This window comes from Nicotiana sylvestris, chromosome 4 (genome assembly GCF_000393655.2).
Source record: "Nicotiana sylvestris chromosome 4, ASM39365v2, whole genome shotgun sequence".
Lineage (NCBI taxonomy): Eukaryota > Viridiplantae > Streptophyta > Magnoliopsida > Solanales > Solanaceae > Nicotiana > Nicotiana sylvestris.
In genome coordinates this window covers 110,109,138-110,117,168 of record NC_091060.1, presented here as the reverse complement: position 1 = coordinate 110,117,168, position 8,031 = coordinate 110,109,138, and positions in this window count along the sequence as shown.

Genomic DNA, 8,031 nt, shown 5'->3' with positions numbered 1-8,031 from the left:
TTAATCTTGTGGGTATAGCTAATACTGGTATAAATTTTATACCAAAATAATGGTATTAGTTATTCCATATAGAAGGTGGAATAGCTAACCCCATGAGATATTTCAGAATTATAATCGCATATGATATTCTAAAAATTGAACCACACCGTTAGTCAACTGACTCATATTTGTATCTCAACTATAAATAACGGAAAATGGTTCAAAATGCTCCTAAACTATTGGAAAAGGTTTAAAAATACTCTTATTGGGCTAAAAATACCCCTCCATCCAACTTTTTGGCTCACTTATGTCCTTTGACCGTTAGGTCAATGCTCAATTAAAAATAATTAATTAAAAAACATATTTGCAAATTATTAATAGTCCACTAATTTAGTAAAGTCTTCTTCTTCTTTTTTCCAGTTTTTACAAAAAATAAAAAACTGAAAAAAATATAAAAAAAGAAAAAAAATATTTTTAATAAAATATTTTCGTTTTTTAAAAACTGAAAAATATTTTCAACAAAATATTTTCGTTTTTGAAAAATATTTTTTTTTATTTTTTTTCATTTTTAAAGCATTTTTGTTTTTATAAACCGGAAAAACAAATTTGTAAAAATTGAATTTTTTTTTTGTAAGAACTGAAAAAAATATTTTCGTTTTTTAACAAAATATTTTTGTTTTATAAAAACTAAATTTTTTTTAAAAAAAAACTGAAAAAAAAATATTTTTCAAAAACGGAAATATTTTGTTTAAAATATTTTTTTCAATTTTTAAAAAACGAAAATATTTTTGTTAAAAACAATTTTTTTCTGTTTTACAAAAAAATGGTTTAAAAAACTAAAAAAAACAATATTTTTTTTGTAAAAATTGAATTGTTTTTTTAAAAACTGAAAAAAGAAGAAGAAGACTTTACTAAATTAGTAGACTACTGGTGCATTAGTTTAAAAAAATAAAAATATTTTACAAAATATTTTTTTTAAGTAATTATTTTTAATTCAGCATTGACCTAACGGTCAAAGGGCATAAGTAAACCAAAAATGTCTCATCATTGACTGCCCACATCCAGTCATCTCCATCATATACATATTATCCAACATGCACAATGCCCCAATATTGACCTCTAATGGTGTGAAATTATGTTGTAGGGACTAATCATGTTATGCAATGCAAATGGGGCATTGTGCATGTTGGGTAATATGTATATGATGGAGATGACTGGATGTGGGCAGTCGATGATGGCTCATAAGCCATAGGAAATATTTGATTTTGTGGGGTAAGTGTAGTTTCCATAACCAATGGAAGGATGTGGTTGGTTCGTAAGAGTGTAATGTGTGATAGATTGATTTAACTGTGAAGAGGCCACTAGATGTGATGCCCCAATAAATATGGTCATATGTGTTAGTGTTTAGGATGGTAGGTACGTAGTGATGGGTAATTAACTCCTTTATAGTCCTTGGTAGCTCAAAGGGTATTTTTTGAGTATTTATGTAGTTCCCCATTATGTAATGGGAAAGTGATGAAGATTGATCATTAAGGGGTAGGGGACCTTCAATTATTTTCCTTAGAGTTAAGTTAGTGTCTAGCCAAGGATCATTCTAGAAACTAATGTGTTTTCCATTAAGAGATGTCACTTTATGCCTAATTGACATGAGGACCAACCATGAGTGATTACTTTCGAGTTGGAGGACATATTTTTTGAATTAGTAATTGTTAAGTATTTGGAAATGATTACTCTAGCCTAGTGTGAGGAAGGTGATTGAAATAGTCTCCAAGCTAGGGAGCCCAATAATGCATAATTTTTATCTTTGAGGTTTTGTATACCCAATCCACCATTTTCCTTTGGTAATTGGACTGTTTCCCATTTAATAAGGTATAATTTGCGTTTTTGAGGAGTAGTGCCCCATAAGAAGTTTCTTTGATATCGTTCGAGCTTGTTAATGACAATATGAGGTATTTTGATTAATTGCATAACATGATTAGGCAGACAATTAAGTGTAGCTTTTATTAAAGTAGTGTGTCCCGCCATCGATAGGAATTTCATCTTCCAACCTGCTAATTTATTTTTAAAATTGTCTATTATGTATTGGAAGTGGGATGGGGTTTCTTTTGTGGTGAAAATAGGGTATCCAATATATTTACCAAAGGTTATGCCCTCATTCATATAGAAAACCTGAGTAACACTATCTCGAGCTTCCTTAGGAGTGTTCTTTGAGAAGAAAATTTTGGATTTTGTATAATTACTAGTTAGCCCTGACAGTCTAGTAAAAAGGTTTAGCGTGTCTATAATTGAGTTATGCTTTTAGTAGTCAATTTAGAGATTATAGTAATATCATCTACAAAGAGTAGATGGGATAGAGGTGGTCCCTGTCTGGATAACTTAATAGAGTGCCATCGTAGATAGTCTACATCCATGTGCATTCTTCTGGATAGCATTTCCATGCAGAGTATAAAGATGTAAGGAGATAGCGGATCTCCTTGACGAATGCCTCTTGAAGGAAAAAAAAGGGAGTTAGTTGGCCATTATTTAAAATGGAAATTGAAGTGGTTGTGATGCATGACATTATGAGCTTTATAAACTTTGGTGGTAATTGAAAATATTGAAGCGTGTCATGTATAAAACTCCACTCAAGCTTATCAAAAGCCTTTTCTAAGTCCAATTTTAGCAAGAAAGCTGTCTGGGTTCCTTGTTTTCTTTCTAAATTGATGCATTCTTTCTTGCACTATAATGGCATTGTCTGAGGCTCTTCTATGAGGTAAGAAGTTGATTGCTCAGGACTAATAATATTGATTAGGAAAGGTTTGATGCGTTTGACAAAAAAGTTCATATTCACATAGCATTTTAGTAACCCACTTACAACTTGTTTGGATGATTGTTACCTATTGTATTGTTACTTTAAATATAATTTTTGTTTTACTTAAATTTTATTGTATCGTATTGTTAAATCCATCATTACGTAATAACGAAAAGTGACAGTTTATGGAACTGAGGATTTGGTGTGGAGGCGTCGTTTCTTTGCTTATTTCTCTCATCTTGTCCTTACTTATAATTAGATAATCATATTTTATCTTTTACCCTTTTTTATATAATAATTTTACTTCGTATCCTATTTTTTCTTAGTAATTTTGCAAGTTTATTCTTCATATTGATGTGTAATATCATGAAACGACAACAAATGATACAATCTATTAAAATATTATATTCATCAAACAATACAATACAATACATTATGAAACGACCTGTAACAACAATCCAAACAAGTTGTTAGCTTCATTATGAGCAAACTTTGTGGCCGTGAACTAATAGTTGAATCCTGAGAGAGCAGGCTAGAAGGAAAAAAGTAGAATAAGTTTTTAAAAGATATATTCAAAGTTAGCATCAATTTTTAAAATCGAGTTGTCACAACCCCAAATTTCCACTTCAGGATATCGTGATGGCGCCTAGAGGGTGTTTGACTAAGCTTATAAGCTGGTCAAACTAGCTTATACGCACTTTTTAGCTTATCTACGCGTTTGGTAAAATTAAAAGTGCTTATAAGTCAAAAATGAGCCAAAAGCCATAAGCTAGTCTCCCCCAGCTTATCAAATTTCAGCTTATAAGCACTTTAGATTTAACTAAAATATTTACTATTCTATCCCTAAAATACTTCTTTTTAAAACAAAACTCTTTGTATAGTTTCACTCTCTCCCAGTTCTTCAAAACCTAAACAAGTATCGGATTATCGGATTAACGGTCGGTGAACAGATTGAAATTTTATAGTTAATTAATGGTTTATCGGTTCGGGGGAGGATTACTCAATCTTCTTATCGGATAAACCATTAACCCATTAAAAAAATATTATATCTATATTTCTACCTCTCTCTCTCTCTCTATATATATATATATATATATATATATATATATATATATATATATATAAAGTATCTATTATATCTATATGTGTTTTATATTTGCATGAGTTATGTGGGAAGGAGCATCTCATGATAACCGTATATTTGGTAAGGCACTTCGTAGACCCGAACTGAATTTTCTACATCCATCTGAGGACAAATATTATCTTGTTGATGCAGGATATTCACACATAAAGGGATATATGGCTCCATATAATGGGGATAATGTGAGATACCACCTTGCAGAATTTTGTCGAGGTGCGATACGATAATTGCGAGCACCAAATGGACATAAAGAAATGTTCAATTATTTGCATTCTTCTTGCAAAAACATTTTAGAGCGAACATTTGGGGTATGAAAAGCAAGGCGGTCTATTTTGCGAGATATGCCTTTTTATCATATTGACACTCAAAGAGATATTGTATTGGCGACAATGGTAATTCACAATTATATTAGAAAGAAATGTAAGGTGGACAATACACTCCAAGAAGCTGAGAATGAGAGATATGTGCCACGTGTTGATCCTGATGTTGGAAGATCCACAAGAGTCAACGTTGTAAATAAAGAAAATGTAGAAAATCAAGGAAATAATAATATTTGGATGGCAATCCGTGATCTGATTGCTCAAGATATTTATGATAGTTGAATATTTTGATTTTATTTATCACAAACAATACATATTAAGTGTTTGTTTCTTCTCTACAAATACTGTGTGCATTATGTAAGTTTTTTTTTCTTAACTTTTGTTAATTTATACTCCACCCATTCTAATTTATTATGATTGTATACTTATCATAACATAAACTATATTTATAAAAAAAGATATTATCTAATCATTTTTATAATTAAAATAACATGATAAATAGGTTATTTTTGTATTTGAATCTATATAGGAAATAAAATTTTGAAGAAAATAATATTTTTAGTAGTGTAAATTATTATAAGGTCATTTAAGTCATTTCAACATAAAAAGAGCTTATCATCACTTTTTAATCAAACAGTTTTAGCTGCTTATTATTAATTTCAGGACTTTTATCCAAACACGTAACTGCTTATTTATTAAATCAGTTTCAACGCTTAAAAGTGCTTTTTAGCACCTAATGCTTATCAGCTACTTTAAATCAGCTAAGCCAAATGGGCTCCTAGTCTCTAAGACTAGGTAAACCTAACATACATTAAGAATTTAATAGAATTAACAACTAAGATAATAAATTTAAACTGATAAAAACAAACAGTACAACAGTCATAATATCCCCAAAACCGATGAGACTGAGTCATAAGCTCTACAAAAAATGCACTGGAAATCTCTAAATACAACTCTTTTTGAAATGAAGATAAACAGTAGTAAGGCAATAGAAGAAGGTGTCTCTAAATCATGCGAGTGTCAAGCCAGTATACCTTGAAGTCTCCGAAGTAACTAAGTCTGCTCACTGGCGTCCTACACGAGCAGAAATACCTGAATCTGCACAAAAATATGCAGAAGTGTAGCATGAGTACACCTGTCACGACTCCAAAACTGACCCGGTCGTAATGGCGCCTATCGTGAAACTAGGCCAGCCGATACAATCCCAAATCAAACCAATATTTCATAAAAGGAACGTTTTAAACTGTTAATCAAATAAAATCCCATAACATGAGTCTAAATAACAAGTGCGGAAAGAAAAATACAAGCCCGACATCGGGGTGTCACAAGTCACGAGCATCTACTAAGGTCTGAACACAATGAAGACTACCACGGTCTGGAAAATACTAAAACGGTCTAAGGAAGATGAGAGGGAGAAGAGCAAGGCTGCGAACACCATGAAGCTACCTTGCTAACTCAGACGGACCTACCACTGAGTAATCAACACCCGCTACCGGGTTCAAAAATACCTGAATCTGCATACAAGGTGCAGGGAGTAATGTGATTACGCCAACTCAGTACGTAATAAAAGTAAATAAAGGATGAGCAGTAAGAAAACACATAATCCACGTCATAACACCACAATAAGTACATGATGTTTCTGAAACAGTATATAAATCAAGTCGTCTCGTTAAAAATCCAATTTCAGTAAAAATCCTTTGAAACATGTCTTTCTAATAGTTTCAATAGAGATTCAATGAAGTTTAAAATAAAAATGATGAAAGTCATAAATAGCCCCTCGGGCAAGACATGTATCATAAACCGCACCTCGGGCATAACATCAATTAGAACCAGCTCCTCGGGCTACCTCACAATCATTCGTAATCAGCCCCTTGGGCACAACATGAATCAAGATCAGCCCCTCGGGCAACATCATATCACTCACTCAGGGTACCCGTACTCACTGGGGTGTTCAGACTCTGGAGGGGCTCCTACAACTCAAGCGCTATAATAAGCCATCTTGTGGCATAATAAATCAGGCCCTCGACCTCTCATATATCACAAATCCATACATCATGCTGCGACGCGCAGCCCGATCCCATGATATCCTCACAACATAGGCCCTCGGCCTCACTCAGTCAAAAACCTCTCAAGCCACTCGGGCTAATAGTAAGACAGGGCGCTCAGCCCAAAATATCATTTATAGTATCAAAACAGAGTAAGTAAGGCTGAATTGTGAAATTAGTAAAACACGGCATGACTGAGTACAGATATTAAATTAAAATAGTGAGGAATAGTAGTAAAAAGCCCCTAAGGATCCAAACAGCTTGGCACAAGACCCAAATATTGCATTCAGCCCAAAACATAGTAATAATTTCCAAAGCACAATAATATTAAATAGTTTTCAGTCAAATATGTGACTTAATAGTCGTACGAGACAAACCAAGTAACTATCCCCAACGGTGCATGCCCCCACGCTCGTCATCTAGCGTGTGCATCACCTCAAAATAGTGAAACGATGTGAAATCCTGGGTTTCATATCCTTGGGACAAGATTTGTAGTCATTACTTACCTCAAACCGGACCAAACTCTAACCCGCGACGCCTTTGCCTCTCGACTCAGCCTCTCGACTCGGCCTCCAAATGCTCCAAATCTAACCAAAATCAGTATCACATCATTAATACACGCTAAAAGAACAAAGTCCGTGCGAAAATAATCAAATTAACTCAAAACTCCCGAAATTGGCCAAACCCGACCCCCGGGACCATGTCTCGGAATCCGATAAAAATCACAACACTAGAATCCTCATCCCTTCACGAGTCAATACATACCAAAATTACCAAAATCGGACCTCAAATGACCCCTCAAATCCCCAATCAAAGCTCTCCAAAACTCAATCCATAACCTTCAATTTCACCCCCAAATTCCCCACTAGTTTCATGATTAAGTAGTGGATAATTCATTACAAACACCAAATACAAAGTCCAAGCAACTTACCTCACTGAAACCCCTCAATTCCTCCTTGAATTCCCGGCTTGGAGCTCCAAAATCGCACAAAAATGGTGAAAGAATGGCTGAAAATCGCGAAGGGGCCTTTTTATACATTTTGCCTAGCACTTTCGCACCTGCTGCCCATTTCACGCACCTGCGGGCCGCTTTTGCGGTCAAAATAACCGCATCTGCGGTTTTAACTTAAGTCACTAGCTTCCGCACCTGCGCCCCAAGCCTCGCACTTGCGGGCTCGCAGGTGCGATCAATCCCTTCGCTCCTGCGACAAACTCCGCATCTACGGTTGCTTCCCGCTTATGCGATCATCACACCTGCGGTCCCCATTCCGCAGGTGCGGAAACAACAGAAGTAGCAAAATCTGCAACAACAATTCAAGACCAAACATTCTGTCAACCACCCAAATCCATCTCGTGGCCCTCGGGACCTCAACCAAACATAACATCAAGTCAGATATCACCATTCAAACTTATTCCAACCTTCGGAACACTCAAAGTAATAGCAAAACATCAAATCACCCTCGAATTCAAGCCTAAGGATTCCAAAACTTCCAAACTCCGCAAACGATGCTAAAATATATCAAACATCATCCGAATGACCTGAAATATTTCACACACATCACAATTGACAATATGGACATACTCCAATTTCTAGAATTCCATTCCGACCCCAATATCAAGATTTTCACTGCCGACCGGAAACGCCAAATTTTCAATTTTGCCAATTCAAGCCTAAATCTACCATGGACCTCCAAATCACATTTCGAATGCGCTTCTAAGTCCAAAATCACCCAATGGAGATAACCAAATCATAAA